This window comes from Vulpes vulpes, chromosome 3, assembly GCF_048418805.1.
Source record: "Vulpes vulpes isolate BD-2025 chromosome 3, VulVul3, whole genome shotgun sequence".
Taxonomy (NCBI): domain Eukaryota; kingdom Metazoa; phylum Chordata; class Mammalia; order Carnivora; family Canidae; genus Vulpes; species Vulpes vulpes.
In genome coordinates this window covers 20,693,390-20,711,040 of record NC_132782.1, presented here as the reverse complement: position 1 = coordinate 20,711,040, position 17,651 = coordinate 20,693,390, and the positions used below count along the sequence as shown (strand labels likewise).

Sequence of the window (17,651 nt, the reverse complement as noted above, 5' to 3'; positions counted from 1 at the left end):
GGGCCGAGGCAGCCTCAGACTCACGGCCAGTAAGGCCCAAGGCAGGTCCCATCCTGGGAGTGAGGCAGGAGAGAGCTGCAATTTGAAGATGCCTCTCAGGCAGTGAGCTCCAGATTTCTTGGGAGTTAGGGGAGGAGGGGAGGCAGGGGCAGGGACACACAGGGCCTTGTGGTCTGTAAGCCTCCAGACCTAAAGGTGCTGTGGGAAATCTTGCAGACTCAGGTTCTGAGTGTCCCCCTCCCCTTCTCCTCCCCTCCCACCGCCACCCTTTCCCGAAGGTGAGAGGTAGTATAGCCTCCCTGTTTGAACACTTTCTCTGTCATTAATTGGTGGTGTGACCACAGGCAACTTACCGGTCCTTTTTGTGCCTTGATTTCCTCATCTATAAAATAGGGATAGTCCTACCGTAAGGGACATTGGGAAGGTTGAGTTAGTAGGTGGAAAGCTCACACAGGAGTTTAAAGTTTTGCCTATTAGTTGTTCTGGTTAATAGGAAGGGGCGTTGAGTCTGCACACCTGGCCTTGCTCCCTTCCTAAGCCACCCTCGCCCTCCCTTGTGACTGCTCTTAGAGCCCTCCAGGGCCAGACAGGCTCCCGAATGCTCTGCTCCCCAGCGTCATAGGTCCAGGCCCGAGGTCAGGGGAGGAGGCTCTACTATCAGACATGCCTGGGCAGAGGCAGGCAGCAGGTAAGGACGAGTGGGAGTCTGAGGTGCAGCTTGCTGTTTCCAGAGAGGCAAAAAAGGAAGGGAAAAGCTTTATCTTGAGAAAAAGACTCTTCATTTAACCCTCCCGGGGAGTTGCCTGTATTCGGCATTATTCCCATTTCAAAGCCACGAAGACCGAAGCTGAGAGTGGTTAAACAACTCACCCAAGGTCACACAACTAAAATATCCAGAGCCAAGGTTAGAATCCAGATGAGATGAACCTATCTCTAGGTTGCAAGTCCTCAGCCCGGTCCTCCCTCCTCTCCCTGCCTGCTCCCTAGCAGTGGCTCTGGAAATCCTGGAGACATTTGGCTGGAGAGTGACCTGGGAGAAAAAACAAAGGATCGGGGAGCCCGGGAGAGCCCTGCGGACCACATCCACCTCCACGTTCCGAATTAAAGCAGCGGGTCGGACTTTTCCTGGCCAGAGCTCAGGTAAAAAATGACCAATAGATCTCTGCATCTCAGTTTTCTCTTCTGTAAAATGGGTATAATAATAGAAATTGTTTTGTGTGAGCAGCTTGTTGGAGAAATAAAGCCCTCTCAAGTTTGCTTGGCAAGAAGTCAGCGGTCAGTAAACAACCAACATTGTAGTTAATTCTCCCGCGTTCCTAGGAGAAAGCCCGCTGGGCAGGAGGTCTGGCTTGGACACCGGCAAGGGTGTGAGCCCTGCACGGCAGTTTCCGGTCTGAGCCTCTGTTGCTGCTTTTGTTTTGCTTTTATGGGCAAGGGTAAGGGCTGCGCTTGGTGATCGCACAGGGAGGGTCTCGGTGCGCCGGTGCGCAGGCCCCTCGCGCTGCCCGAGCTCGTGGGGACCGCTTCGTGGGCGGTCTTCGCATCGAGTGCAGTGACAATGTTTAAAGCCCTGTGGTCCGAGGTGCCGGTGGGGGAGGGGCCCAGAGAGGAGCTGCGCCTTCCACTCCTCCGGGAAAGCACCCTGGGAGACCCACAGAAACCCAGGCTGAGCACCTGCAGGTGGGGACGCATCCTTAGGAACCCGTGGGATGTTGGAAGGGTTCCAGGTGAGGCAGAGCGGCTGACCCAGAGGACTGGGGCTGCTGGCTGTGCCTGACAATTGCAAGCTTAAGCTTCTGGAATCTTCTATTGACACCTTAGTTTTCCCTTCCCATGTATATCCGCCTTCCTTATCCGACTCCTGAAAGCCTGCAATCAGACATGCTCCTCGTTGGTCTTACCCAAGTCCCACCTAAAAGTGGCTTCTTAGTAGTCCTTGGCGTTTATCCTGGAGATTGGACCCAGAGGGGCCGGGTGCGTTGGAAACTTTAACACCGAAAACTGAAAAAGTGGCAGACCTCACTAGTGGTTCCGAAGTCGCAGCAAGCGTCTTCGGTGGGTGACCCGCCGCATTTCTGGCCTTTGTCCTCTGCTCGTGCAAACCTGAGCTCCTCGGAGAGCGCGCGTATCTCCCCCGCGCACATCCTCAGGCTCAAGGACGGGGACTGCTGCGTGGTGGGGAAGTGCAGGGGGGTGGCAGATGCCCAGGGACTTGGCCCTAAAAGTGGCGAGCAGCGCTGCTGAGGGCCCTACACTCCCCAACCGGTGCTCGCGGGTCAGGATGTCAGAGCCCGGTCCCGCCGCGGGGAGCTCACGCTGTGGCAGCTTCAAGAGCCGGACCGCGCAGGGCCGCCCGGTATCCCCAACTGTCCCCGGGCCCCGGACCCTGACCCGCTGCGGCCTTGCAGGCTCAGAACGCGGGCAGGCCCCCGGCGCAATCCTGGGACCCTGGGTTTGTACCCTCTCCCAGCCCGGCGCCCTGGGGAAAATCCACGAGGGTTTCCAGTCTCGGCCACCTCTGCGAGCATTAGTGACCCTGTTGGGCCAGAGGACTTTTTTTTTTTTTTAAGAGAAAAGAAAGGGAAATAGACGTTGTTTTTGGACCCGGTGGTCATTCCTGGTCTCAGGGCCACCTCTGGTTCCCTCTCCCTTCATCTTTGAAGACACTGGAGCTGAAGATCACAGACGCACTCAGTCCCACAAACCAGGTGAGGCCTCCGCCGCTAGCGCAGGGGGAGCCGGGCCTTGGTGGGGGCGGCCCTCCACCCGCAACCTCTGCTGCGATTTTGCATTTTTGCGATTTTCCAGCGGCGGAGGGAGTGAGCTGCGCGGCGAGGGTCGGAGCGGCCCCGGATTGGCCAGACGCAGCGAGGGGTGACCGGTCCCCAGCTGCCGCGGCGGGGCCTGCGGGGGGCTGCTCCGGCAGGGGGGCCCCAACGTTTCTCCAGCGGTAGCCGCACCAACCGTGTGACCTGCGGGCCTGGGATCCGGGGACAGGGACGGACGGCTAGGAAAGCTTCCCTGGGTTGCCGGGAAGCATCTGGAGATTTTCTGAAAAGTGCTGGCTCCCCAGATACTGCTCTGGGGAGAATGGGGTCTCACCTTTTCAAAGGCTGGCACTCTGGATGGGCTTTTTGACAAGCCCCCACTGGTGTTTGTGGGGGGGCCACGTTTCTTCTTAGCGGGCCAGAACTTCACGCAGCTCCAGGGACCTCGGTGGTGGCAGGTGGGCAGATGCCCCCACATGCATCCCCAACCGCGTGGCAAAGGGCCGTTAGAAGTTGGGATTCAGGTTTTCTGTCTAGCTGCTTGTCTAAGGTTCATCGGTAAAGGAGGGTTTGGACTATTGCAGTTCAAGTCCCTGCAAAAGCACCCGCCCCTGGGCCCACTTCCCCACCCCCTCCATCTTCTCTCAGCCATCTGCCCCACCATCGGTAGCTTCGTTGAGATCCTTGTACAGAGTCCAGGCCATCACTAAAGAGGGCTCTAGTGACACAGCATGGGCCTGAGACTGGCCCCCCTTCCCGGCAGTCCTCTTGGCCAAGTCTGAGCCCTCCCTTCCACCTGCTCCATTTACTTGCTGTGAGACCTTGGGCAAGTTACTTAACTTTTCTCAGTGTCCTTCTCCGTATGATGGGGATGAATAATAGTCCTGCTTCATGAGTTATTTCATGTCACACAGAAAGTAATGTGCCTTCTAGGAGGCCCACCATATGTCATTTCCCTTTATGCACACATCAGGGCAAACCCAAGATCCTCTCTCTCTCCAACTGGACGAGATCCAGTTGATCAGGATCTGCAGCTATAAAGCAAGGCAAAGGAGTGGGTGGTCAAAGGTAGGCCAAAGGACCTAAAAAATGCCAGACAGGCTTTGGCAAAAAACAATTTGAGAAAAATTCCTTTTCACTTACAATAATCTGAGGTCCCACATTTGTGCCTTTCTGCTCCAGTTTTGCTGTGAAACCTCCTTTTTCTTTCCCTCCCTCCCTCCCTCCCTCCCTCCCCCATACCTACTCCCTCTCCCTTCCTCTTTCTCTCTCTCTTCTTTCTTTGTTTCATTCAACTTTAAGGAAACATTAGCTACTTCCACCTTCCAGAAACCCATTTCAAAGGGCAAAGAAAAGCAATGAACGAATTTCTTTTTGCATTTGACCCAGTAGAAATAATGCAGGCTTAAAAGTGATCTGTCTTCTTTCTAGTCTCTACCACTCTATAAGGGCAAATTCGTTAACTTTTCTGATTCTTAATTTCCTCATCTGTAAAATGGGGATGATGATAATAATGCCTCCTTTAAAGGATCCTTGGGAAAGTTAAAAGAAATATGTGTCGAGCACTTTGCACTGGCAACCCAGGAGGATAGAACCAACTATTCACAAAAACAGTAACACAAACAATAACCCCTAAACAAAACCTAAACAAAGAAGAGAAACCCCAAAGGACAGATATTTTCAGGGAGAATGATTAGGGCTTGTTTTCATTCAGATTGAAAGATCAACAGAAGAAAAGATTCAATCCAGACCTGCAGCCTAGCATGAATTTCAGGAAGGGGGTTCAGGACACTCAGTTTTGAGAAGGAACAACTGTGCCCCATTTGCCACTCAAAAACTCAAGACCTGTCTCCATCAGGCCCATGGATATTTTCCTGTAAATACATCTCAGTTTCTCTAGTATCAATGTAGGAAATTGTCATGTATTACAGGAGGGCTGCAGATAAAACACGGTCAAAGCATGATAAAGCTGTAGAGTTATTCCAAATACACTGAAGTGTACTTTTAAAATAGGGAGATAACCCAGAACCATTTTTTTTTCTCATGCTATCAGCTATGGATGTGAATATTTGTATAGCTTCTCATTTAATTAAAAAAAATTTTTTTTTTTAAAGATTTTACTTATTCATGACAGACACAGAGAGAGGCAGAGACACAGGCAGAGGGAGAAGCAGGCTCCATGCACTCTATCCTGGGACCCCAGGCTCATGCCCAAGGCCGAAGGGAGGCGTTCCACTACTGAGCCACCCAGGCGGCCATAGCTTCTCATTTTAAAGTCTCTTTGCCCTATGTGTATATATATATACATATATACACACACACACATATATGGGCATATATAGGTGCAAATTTCCATTTTGTGCAAGGAGGTTTTTAACTTAATCAATTTTGTTTTCCATTTTGTGCAGAGGTTTTTAACTTAGACCATTGATTTTTTTTTTTAAATTTATTTATTTATTTATTATTTATGATAGACATAGAGAGAGAGAGGCAGAGACACAGGCAGAGGGAGAAGCAGGCTCCATGCACCAGGAGCCTGACGTGGGATTCGATCCCGGGTCTCCAGGATCGCGCCCTGGGCCAAGGGCAGGCGCCAAACCGCTGCACCACCCAGGGATCCCTGATTTTTTTTATTCATAGTGCCCATTCAAAATCAGAAATAATAGGAAATTTTCTTTCTCTGTTTTTCACATAAAAATCCCCAACCTGTTCAACAAAATAGAACTTATCACTTCCAGTTAATTTCATAAAATCTGTTCAGTTATTCTTTGAGTTGTGCTTTCCATCTTCTTAAAAATACGAACCAATCAATTATATTAGCCATATGGCTTGATCATAACAGCTAATTTCCATTTCATAATGTAATTGTTGTTTAAACACTGACAGTTTATTAGTCAAGGTGTTTAGGAAAGTTCTCTGTAGCTCTATCTCTTTTAAATGATGATTGAAATAACCATAAAAACTCCAAGTCATTAGACTATTAGTTTCATGGTTTTAGATTCTGTGGCTCCTCAGCATTAGCATCTCCAAGGAGAATCTTCCACTTGCTCTATGGTCCTGGGATCACAGCATGGATTATCCAGAGCAGCTTGGTTTTCTTTGGCACACACAGGCTTGCAAAAGCAATGGTTTGATGTACTGGGAGGGGCTCGCAGGGCTATTCAGTTATGTCCAACATAACTGAGTGCTGGTTGGAAAGGCTGCTCAGTCACACATTACTGCAAACAAAACATGTCATCCTTCAGTGATCTTAATGCTTTGTCCATTAAATGTACTCCCTCATGTAAATGACAGTGAATTTAACTGGTAAACAGATGTTCCCCACTATCATCTTGGAATTAGAAGGCTGTGGTTTATGCTCTGCTTTAAGCTCTGGGTTTCTTATTTCCCTAAGTATTTTCTAGGGTCATTTATGGATTCTGCTGTCACCCATCTGAGTTTTGGTTCTTTTGTGGCCTTATCTTGGGTTAGGGAGTGAATGCTCCTGACACTGTGGTATAAATCTTATGAGTCTCTACAAAAATTCACATATAATACATTAAAAAAGATGTAGAACAGGGACACTTAGGGATGCCTGGTGGCTCAGTGGTTGGGCAGCTGCCTTTGGCTCAGGTTGTGATCCTGGGGTCCTGTGATTGAGTCCCACATCAGGCTCCTCCCGGGGAGCCTGCTACTCCCTCTGCCTGTGTCTCTGCCTCTCTCTCTCTCTGGCTCTCATGAATAAATCAATAAAATCTTAAAAAAAAAACAAACACAGAAGCACTTGGATGGCTCAGTCAGTTAGGTGTCCAACTCTTGGTTTCGGCTCACGTCATGATCTCAGGGTCATGGGATGTAGCCCTGCATCAGGCTCCAAGCTCACTGGGGAGTCTGCTTGGGATTCTCTCTCCCTCTGTCTCTCCCCCAACTACCCCCCACCCAGAACTCTAGCACACTCTTTCTCTCAAATAATAACAAATCTTTAAGAAAAATAGATATAGAACATAGCTCTAAAATATGTTATATTTAAGGTAATTTGGCCTTAATGCAGTTTGACTTTATTTGTTTTTTTTTTTTTTACTTTATTTGTTTTTAAAGAGTTTTATTTATTTATTCATGAGACACACACACACACACACACACACACACACACACACACAGAGGCAGAGACACAGTAGGACACAGGCAGAGGGAGAAGCAGGCTCCAAGCAGAGAGACTGACGTGGGACTCGATCCCAGGTCTCCAGGATCATACCTTGGGCTTCAGGCGGCGCTAAACCGCTGCACCACCGGGGCTGCCCTGCAGTTTGACTTTAAGGTATTGTTTTAATGAGCTGCTTTATATATCTCTGTTTAAAATATAAGAAACCCATCAGGTCAGCCTGTTTCCCAGAAGGCGAGATTTAAGTGCCAGATGGATAGTTGACCAACTAAAAGGCAAAAAGTTTTGATTTTAAGTCCTTTGTAGCAATGTGAAATCTTTTTTTTGCTAGGTAGCCTACTCTCGACTAGAATTTTAAAAAATTTACATTAAGGTTATACATTTCATTTGTTTTTGTCTTTTTTAAAAAAGATTTTCTTTATTTATTCATGAAAAACACAGAAAGGCAGAGACAGAGGCAGAGGGAGAAGTAGGCTCCATGCAGGGAGCCCGATGTGGGACTCCATCCTGGGACCACGGTTTCATGCTCTGAGCCAAAGGCAGATGCTCAACTGCTGAGCCACCCAGGCGTCCCAAGGTTATACATTTCATTAGTCATTTATCTACTATCGATTATATTTTCTGATAAAGACATCTCATTTGGTATGCTACCCTGAAAGTAACTGTTAAAAGCTTGAGTAGATTTTCAGATCCTGGCCTTTAAGGAGAGATATTTACCTTGTGCTATTTCCATTATCATTGCCTGGTTATTGGACCACAGATGGCTGGATGGGCTTAGCATTAGGCCTCTGCTCTCAGAACAATGAACTTGCTGATACCTTATCAAGAGAACTGAGACCCCTTCCCCAAACATCTGCCATATAAAGTACAAGGATAAAATTGAGAATGACTATCTGCCTTGCAATAGTAGGCTCAATAATGATTTGTGCATAGGTAGATATCTGAGATCTTTCATTTTTCCATATTATTTATTTATTTAATAAACATCGGTAAAATATAACACCCTAAAGAAAATTTACTTATCTGTTCTTCTGTTTAACATTGGGTTATATCCAGGTTTTGGCTATTTTGATTAATGTCACTATGAATATTCTTGTATATGTTTTTTGGTGCATATATGTGTCCCTTTCTAGTGATATAACTAGGATTGGAATTGCTGAGTGATTTTAGGAATACCATGTATTCTTGATTTTATTTCTTGATACAGATTACATAATAATCTTCCAATGGCATCTTACCTAACTTGGAATAAAAATTAATGGCTTTATAATTACTTACAAAGCCCTAAACAATTTGGTCCTAAAACTACCCTCTTTCTTGCTATAGTTACCGTCATGCTTTTTGTTATAGTTTTGTTATAGTTACCTAGCATAGTAGGCCTGTCTCCTCCTGAGGTCCTTTGTCTTTGCCACTTCTCTCTGCCTGTTAGCTCCTCCACCAAATATTTGCAAGGTTCTTCCCTCACCTCCTTCCCTTGACTCAAATGCTGTTTTCTCAGTAAGGCCTTCCCTAACCAGTCAACTAAAGCTGTAACCCTCCCCTGTTGTCCTATAATATTCCCTATTATTTTTATTACTTTGTTTCTTCAAAGCACTGATAGGTGTCTGACATGCTGTATGTTTTTGTTTGTTTTTGGTCTCCTCTCCTAGAATGTAGACCTCATGAAGGCAGGAACTTATTATATTTTATGTCTGTGTGGTCTTTTTGTGTACGTGTGTATGTGGCCTTTTATCTTTACTTTTTTTTTAGATCTTATTCATTTATTCATGAGACACACACACACACAGAGGAGGCAGAGACATAGGCAGAGGGAGAAGCAGGCTCCTTGCAGGGAGCCCAGTGTGGGACTCGATCTCTAGACCCCAAGATCACACCCTGGGTTGAAGGCAGACACTCAACTGCTGAGCCACCCAGGCGTTCCTGTGTGGTCTGTTCCATCCACTACTGTATCTACTGCTACAGACATTTGCTAGTCCTACAAGAGTGCCTGGCAAATAAATAGATTATCAACAACTGCTTATTGGGGGACTATACCAGATAAAAAGAGGAGGCCACAATAACAAAGGCGGAAAGCTGCTGTAAAAGAATCATAAGACCGTTGGGGCTGTTGATTCCTGTTGTGTCTCTAATTGACACTGTGACCTTGGGCAAATCACTGCCAGTTCCCTTGTTTGTCAAATGGTGGCAATAAACTCTGCCTCTATCTAGGACTGTTAAGTGGATCAAGTGAGGTAAAATGGGTGAAAATGTTTTCCAAATTTTAAAGTCTTTATTTATCAAAGTAAATATTCCCAATTGGTACGTAAGAGGCCTCCAGGAAGAATGAGTTAGGAATGCTAAAATAAGGAATGTGAGACAGTGGGAGCCACAGCTCTCTTTCCTCTTCTGTCTTATGAAAATTAGCATGTATTATGGTTCAGCTGCCTCTTACTCATGTACCTAATACATTTTTCTTCTCAGTAGAGACTAGAGATTTAAGACTCCTGGAGGCATTGGAGGGCTCAAACCTCCATTCATGGGCAAGATGGGACATTCTAAAGGAAATCCAGGTTTGGCTTGAATGATGAGAGCCAGAATAAGTTTGGTGATGGAAATCAGAACAGGGATTGCCTCTGGAAGGGGGTTTTGACTGAGAAAGGCAGGGGAGACCTGTATTGGTGTGGTTGTGATGCCAGTGCATGTTTGTCAAAATTCATTGACCTGTGCACTTGGTATCTGTATATTTCACTGTGTGCAAATTATACCTCTCTTTAAAAATATCAAATAAAAATTAAATCACTGAGTGGTCCAGGCACCTCCCGGCCTGGCATGAGACAGAGAAGCAGAGCCATTTATTGTTAAGGCACAGCTGCTGAGGCACTGAGGCACCCTCTGTCTGGTATGGTCCCAGGGGAGAAGAGCCCTTCAGGACTAGGTCTTTTCTCTTTTTTTCTTTTGCTTTTTCTTTTCTTTCCGGACTAGGTATTTCTATATATGATTCAGACTCAGAAGTTTTCTTTCCTGGAATAAATTGGTCAGGTGGCCCCCCCACAAACAGTCATTTAACAGTTAAGTTCTAGCTGAAGGTCAAAGGCAAGTGATTTTTAGCCATCTCTCACATCAGTAGAAACTGGACAATGTGAGGCATAAACATTAAAGGTGTGAAGCTGGAAACAAGAGGCCCAAGTGTTCGGCTCAGCTGCTCTAGTATCCAGCTGGAGTTTATTTTGACATGGGCAAGTCACTCATTTTTTGGACCTCACAGTTTCTTTCTTCCCTAGGTGAAGGAACTGTATAGAAAATCTCTGGGGCATCTATCAGATCTAACATTCTGAGACTCTTATTTATTTTTCCTGCAGAGCTTTCCCTGGAGTGGTCCAGAAATTCCCACACAGAACTCAACGTCTTTTTCTATAGACCTGTTCATCTTCCTATATCTCTTTTCGCAGTTTCTCAGCACACCATCATGCACGCATGCATTCATTCAGCACACACTAAGTTGAGCACATGGTAGGTTCCAGTGACTGCTCCAGGTGTTTGTGATGCAGCAGTGAGCACTCTGTCCTGAAGGACCTCATATATTCTAGTGTGGGGAGATAGATGGTGATGGAACTACATAATATGGTGTGAAAGCCATAGAGAAAGATGTAGCAGGGAAGGGTGATAGGGAATGCTGGTAAGGATGATATAATTTTAATAGGGTGGCCACAAAAGGCCTCACTGGGGACACTCAAAGGTAGGTATCTGGAAATTGTCCCTAAATCACACCATTTGTCACCACCCTCCCTATGCCCAACCATCTGGTGAGCCTCTCAATTTCACCATGTAGTATTTCTCAAACTTTTTTTCTTCCTCTAACTACCAACACCCAGGTTCAAGCACTCATCACCTCCTCTCTGGATTACTATAGCACTCTCCTAACTATCCCTTGCCTCCTGTCTTGTCTCCCCAAATCAATTTCTACAAGGCCATGCCAGAGAGATTTATTTACCTGAAAGGCACATCTGATCCTGTCATTTTGCTCAAGACCCAACAATGGCTCCTTGCTCTCAACAGGTAAAGCCCTGATGCTCTAACGAGTCATTTAAGCCCCTTGTGGTCTTGCCCTGGTTCCTTCTCCAGCCCTATCTCTCACCCTTCATGTCTCTGTCCCAGAGTAGAATTTATCCCTCCATACACAGCACTACACCCGAATGCTGATATCTCCCTTTATCTGTCAGTGAAGGTCCTACTTTATTTTATTTTATTTTATTTTATTTTATTTATTTTATTTTATTTTATTTTATTTTTCCTACTTTTATTTTAAAATTCATTTTAGTAATCACTTCCTCCTGATGATTTCCAAATTCTGTATCCTGCCCAGATAGGTGGGGTGCTCCTCATCTGTGGTCCCATGATACTTTGTACACATCTTTATAAAATCACTTTGTCACATTGTTCTGATATGACCTAGAATGGCTCAGTTCCCCTACTAGACTATGAACTTTCTGAGCATAAGATCATGTCTTACTCATTTTCATAATCTTGACTACAACCAGTCAATCAGTGACTTCATTTGTGTTCTGATCCTCCCATTCCCTGTAAGCCAACCATGATGATTTACAACTTGTGATTAAAAGACAGATATGGGAAATAGTCCCATTTCAAGGCTGAGTTCAACTCAAGTTAATTATCAGACTCACAGATTTTTAGACTTGGGAAGGGCAATTCCTGGTGAATTCAATTCCAGGTGAATTCAAATACCCACCCGACATGTGAAGGACCTTTTACAACATTTCTATAAGTTGTGAGGTTATAGAATCCTTCAAGTATGGTGTAATGGTGATAGGAGTGTGGGGAACCCCTTAGCTGACTGGAGGCTTCCTCTTTTGTCCTCTCCTGTGGTTCAGGATGCTGTGCATGGTAATACTGAAGCAGGAAGTTATTTGTATTAGAACACATATGTATTTACATACACATACACACACAGTGTAAATTTAAATCTGTGAATGGCTTAAGATGATGAACGGCAGGCTATTACCTAAAATGTTAAACATAAGTTAGGGACTGAGCTAGTACCCAGAGAGAAAATTATTTGTAATTTGAAGTTAAAACCATCTGTCAAAGCAAGGGGCTCAGAGTAAAAAGCGAATGGATAGGTAAACTCCATAGATGGATGGCAAGGGACAAGAACCCAGCCAGGCAAGGGACTGCCAGCTGGCACTGGCAGTCTGGGCACCGTCTAGCTCTACAACCAGAAGAGGGGACTATAAGCCTTGAGTTAGCCATACTCTGCTACAGAAGCTTGGAGTACCACTTACAGAGTTTTGTGAGGAACACTGTACTTGTGCGTATCCCAACTGGACTCAATGGCTCAGCTGCTTCAGCTTGCATTTTACCTATGAGTCAAGAGCTTCTCTGTCTCTGTCTTCTTTTCTGCCTTCTGGTCTTCATAAGAGAATAGCGGCATGTCCGTGGGTATGAGGAATAACAAACTCTTAAAGAATCAGAATTTTTTGAAATCTGTCTTTGTCCCTTGCTATTAGTCTCTAAGTAGTTTGGGGTAAACACTGTCTATTACACAGGAAAGTATTGAAGTTAAAAAGCAGAAAACTTACTTGGTCCAGAGGTCATTCAGTCCATCTCAGCACAGCCCTTTTGGTAATTTTTCCCTTGGTTGAGTTGAAATCCATCTTTCTATGGCTTTCACCCATTAATCCTAGTCTTAACCCAGGGCCACAGAGAACAAATTCAGATGACCTGCCACATTACGGTCCTTGAGTCTTTCCAGACAGCTTGCTTGTGTGATCAGAAGTCATTGAACTCATGGGGGCTGCCTAGGTGGTGCAGTCTGTGTGTCTGACTCTTGGTTTTGGCTCAAGTCGTGATCTCAGGATCATGAGATCGAGCCCCATGTTGGGCTCCACACTCAGTGTGGAGTCTACTTGAGATTCTCTCTCCCTCTCCTTCTGCCCTTCCCACTCATGCTCTCTCTCTTTCTCTCTCAAATAAATAAATAAATAAATAAATAAATAAATAAATAAATATTAAAAAAATAGGTCACTGAATTTATAGATACTATATGCTTCCCCATGCTGGCCCATGGTAGTGCCTCAAAAATGGCAGCTGTTATTATTAGTTGTATTATTGGACTCCCTTTGAGCCATTCTTTTCTTCATAAGTCAAGCCCTTGTAGGTTCACTGATGTCACAGAATTAACCAAAAGAGAGGTTCCCCCTTAATTACATCAATAACTGTATGTGTGGATGTTAGACACCAGAGTGCCGGGCAACTGGAGATGTCCTCCCTTTACCCTCCACTATCTATTTTGTTGTTGTTGCTTTTAATATTTTATTTATTTATTTGAGAGAATGAAAGAGCAAGAGCTGGGGGAGGAGTAGAGGGTGAGGGAGAGGCAGACTCCCCTCTGAGCAGAGAGCCCGATATGAGGCTTGATCTCGGGACTCTGATCATGACCTGAGCCAACCCCAGATGCTTAACCAACTGAGCCACCCAGGTGCCCCGGTAACAAATCATTCTTAAAGACTTGGCTCAAGGTATTTCCTCTTGGAATCTCTTTTCCCTCCTTCAAGGAGAACTGATCACCCCATTTCTTCACTTGACTTGAGACTGAATACTATCTGTACTTCTTTTAGACCTCTCCTCACCGCTACTTCCCCAATATCTAGAATGCCGAACTCCTCTTGGTATCTGTACTACCAAGCAGGATACATAGTGTGTCATAGGTATTTATTAATGGAATGATAACATTTTTGAGTATCAGCTTATACAATATTTATGCTGTCTTATCTTTTTCTTTTTTAAAAGATTTTATTTATTTATTCAGGAGAGACAGAGAGAGGGAGAGGCAGAGGCACAGGCAGAGGGAGAAGCAGGCTCCATGCAGGGAGCCCGACATGGGACTCGATCCTGGGACTCAGGGATCACGCCCTGGGCCGAAGGCAAGCACTAAATTGCTGAACCACCCAGGGATCCCCACTGTCTTATCTTTAATTAAATACCAAGACTCTTCCATTCATGTCACCTAGAAATCATTTCACCCACTGCTGTGTTTGGCCACCAGTGTCTTGTCTCTCTCTTTTCAGCAATGGTGAGGTGGATAACTTTTCCTTGGGGAGGAGAAATCCATGTTTTGTTCCCTTTGCCAATAACAAAAATATTGGAGAGGTGGGTGGTAAAGCTGTTTACCACACTGACATCTTTCACATGAACCACATCAAAAGACCCAGGGTGTCTCTCCTTATTGGTGGTCACACCAATTCTTCCCAGGTTAGCACCTGTAGTCACATACGCAGGTTACTAGTGTCAAACTTGATGAAGTTCATAATCTTGCCAGTCTCCAAATCAATCTGAATGGTGTTGTTCACCTTGATGAGGGACCCAGGGTAGTGGATGGTGTGAGAATCATGGGTCACCAGATGAGGGATTCCTTTTGTTCTCACAAAGATCTTTCTCAAATTGCACAACCTGTACTTGGCCATCTTTGGTGTCATAGATTAGACAGAAATTCTCTACAGTCTTGTCAGTGCTGACAACTCTGTAAACCAGTAGGGTAGGTTATATCAGTTTGGACCTTGCCATCAATCTTAATGAACCGCTGTCTGCAGATCTCCATTTCATCTTCTGTTAGGGCAGACTTAAATCTGTTCCTTAGGAAAATGATGAGAGGGAGACATTCTCTCAGCTTGTGAGGACTGGCAGATGGGCAAGGAGCAAACACACTGGTCAGTTTATCCAGCGCCCAGTGCTTTGCAGCTACTACTCACTACAGATGCTTCCTGGGACCAAAGCCAAAGCTTCCTGGGATTCCTGGGTAGTTCAGTGGTTTAGTACCTGCCTTTGGCCCAAGGTGTGATCCTGGAGACCTGGGATCAAGTCCCACATCGGGCTCCCTGCATGGAGCCTGCTTCTCCCTCTGCCTGTGTCTCTGCCTCTCTCTCTCTCTGTGTCTCTCATGAATAAATAAACAAATAAAATCTTTTTTAAAAAGCCATGACTGTACTAGCCATGAAAAGAAGACTGCTGGCTGGCGGGGCTGGCTGGCTCAGTTGGGGGAGTGTGTGACTCTTGATATCAGGATTGTGAGTTTGAGCCTCATATCAGATGTAAGAGATTACTTAAAAATAAAATCTTAAAAAAGAAAAGAAGACAGCCTTCTTCCAATGTGCTGATAAAATAGCTAGGTTATACAACTTTAAAAAATCTTTTATATATTTCAAAGAGAGAGAGCACAAACATGAGCGAGGGCAGGGACAGAAGGAGAAGCAGACTCCCGCAGAGCAGAGAGTCTGACACAGGGCTCCATCCCAGGACCCTAGGACCATGACTTGAGCCGAAGGCAGATGCCTAACTGAATGAACCACCCAGGGGCCCTGGTTATACAATTTTTATAGATGGGTGGACATTTAAATTTTTTTCTATGCTTCATCCTTCATCCCAGTGGTTCTCAACCTTGACTTTGGATTGGAAAGTATTGCAAGTTTTATTTATTTTTTATTTTTTAAAAATATTTTATTTATTTATTCATAAGAGACACATAGAGGGAGGCAGAGACATAGGCAGATAGAGAAGCAGGCTCCATGCAGGGAGCCTGATGTGGGGCTTGACCCCAGGACTCCAGGATCATGACCTGAGCCAAAGGCAGACGCTCAACCACTGAGCCAACCAGGCACCCCCACATCTCTACTTTTAAGGAGCAGGGCTCAGGTGGGTGATTCCTTAGTTTCCAGTGACACTGCTTGCGTCACTCAGAGGTAATCAGCTGGAAGTCAGGCTGCTCTGGAGAGCCCAAGACAGCTTCCCTCACGTGTTTGGCTCCTGCAGGATGGTTGGAAGGTCAGTATCATCTTGGTCTGTCAACAAGGGCACTTACAGGTGACCTCTCCAGTGATGGTCTCGAGGTATTAGGACTGGGAGAACCTTCTTTTTCTTCTCCTTCTTTTTCTTCTTCTTTTCTTTTCTTTTTTTTTTCTTAAAGATTTTTTATTTATTTATTCATAGAGACAGAGAGAGAGAGAGAGAGAGAGAGAGAGAGAGAGGCAGAGACAAAGGCAGAGGGAGAAGCAGGCTCCATGCAGGGAGCCCGACGTGGGACTCGATCCCGGGTCTCCAGGATCACACCCCGGACTGCAATCTGTGCTAAACCGCTAAGCCACCAGGGCTGCCCTCTTTTTCTTTTTTAATATATGGTCTAGGTTGCCATTTTTCTCTTGTGGTAAAATATACATAACACACAATTTATCACTTCAGTCATTTTAAAGTTGCAGTTCAGTGGCATGAAGTCAGTTCTCAATGTCGATGATGATCTATCTACTTCCAAAAGGTTTTCATTGCCCCAAGCAGAAACCCTGTACCCATTAAGTAATAACTTCCCATTCCCCTCCTCTCAGCCTGTGGTAACCTCTAATCTACTTCCTGCCTCTATGAATCTGACTATTCTAGATATAGCATATTCGTGTCTGGCTTAGTTCATTTAGCAAAATGTCCTCAAGGTTCCTCTATGTTTTAATATGTATCAGAATCTCATTCCTTTTTAGGGCTGATTACTATTCCATTGGATACACACCACATTTTGCTTATGTGTTCATCTGTTGACAAACACGTGGGTTGTTTCTACCTCTTGGCTATTGGGAATAATGCTGCTGCGAATAAGAGTATACAAGTATCTTTTCCAGTCCCTGCTTTCAGTTCCTTTGGGTATATGCCGTGGAGTCGAATTACTGGATGGTCTGGTCATTCTTTATTTAGCCTTTTGAGGAGTCACCAAACTGTTTTGTTTTTTTTAAAGATTTTATTTATTTATGATAGTCACAGAGAGAGAGAGAGAGAGAGAGAGAGAGGGGCAGAGACATAGGCAGAGGGAGAAGCAGGCTCCATGCAGGGAGCCCGACGTGGGATTCGATCCCGGGTCTCCAGGATCGCGCCCTGGGCCAAAGGCTGGCGCTAAACCGCTGCGCCACCCAGGGATCCCACCAAACTGTTTTCTTTAGCAGCTGCACCAATTTTACACTCCTATCAGCCCTGCATGACTGTTCCAATTTCTACATATCTTCACCAACATGTTTTGTTTTTCTGTTTTTTTAAAATAATAATCATCCTAATGGGTGTGAAATGGTATTTTATTATGGCATTTTCTTTAAAAGATTTATTTATTAAAAAATAAATAAAAGATGTATTTATTTATTCATGAGAGACAGAGTGAGGCAGAGACATAGGCAGAGGGAGAAGCAGACTCCTTGCAGGGAGCCCAATGTGGGACTCGATCCAGCGACCCCGGGATCATGCCCTAGGCTGAAGGCAGGCACTCAATCTCTGAGCCACCCAGGTGCCCCTTATTATGGTTTTGATATGTACTTTCCTAATGACAGGTGATATTGAGCATCTTTTGATACTTATTGGACATTTGTATGTTTTACGTGGAGAAATGTTTATTCAAGTCCTTTGCCATTTTTAAATTAGGATTATTTTGTTGTTGTTCAGTTGTATATTTAGACTTCTTACCTAACAGCTCATGGTATTCAGAGAAAGAATTCCAAGAGATCCAGGCGGAAGCTGAAAGGCTCCTTCTGCTTAGCTTCATAAGTCACATGACCTCACTTCTGTTGCATTTTATAGGTCATGCAGGTTACTGAGGTTAGCCCAGACTCTGGGAGGGGTAGCAAAAAATTTGTGGCCATCTTTAATCTACCAGAGTATGATATTAAAATTAAAACATGGGGCTCCTCGATGGCTCAGTTGGTTGGGCATCTGGCTTGATTTCTGCT

At 45.1% G+C, this 17,651-nt stretch overlaps 1 pseudogene; it reads right to left on the bottom strand.

The window, feature by feature from the left end:
- Window positions 1-13,924: 13,924 nt before the first annotated feature.
- Window positions 13,925-17,651, bottom strand: part of LOC112916560 (small ribosomal subunit protein eS4-like) — a 47,771-nt pseudogene continuing 44,044 nt past the window's right edge.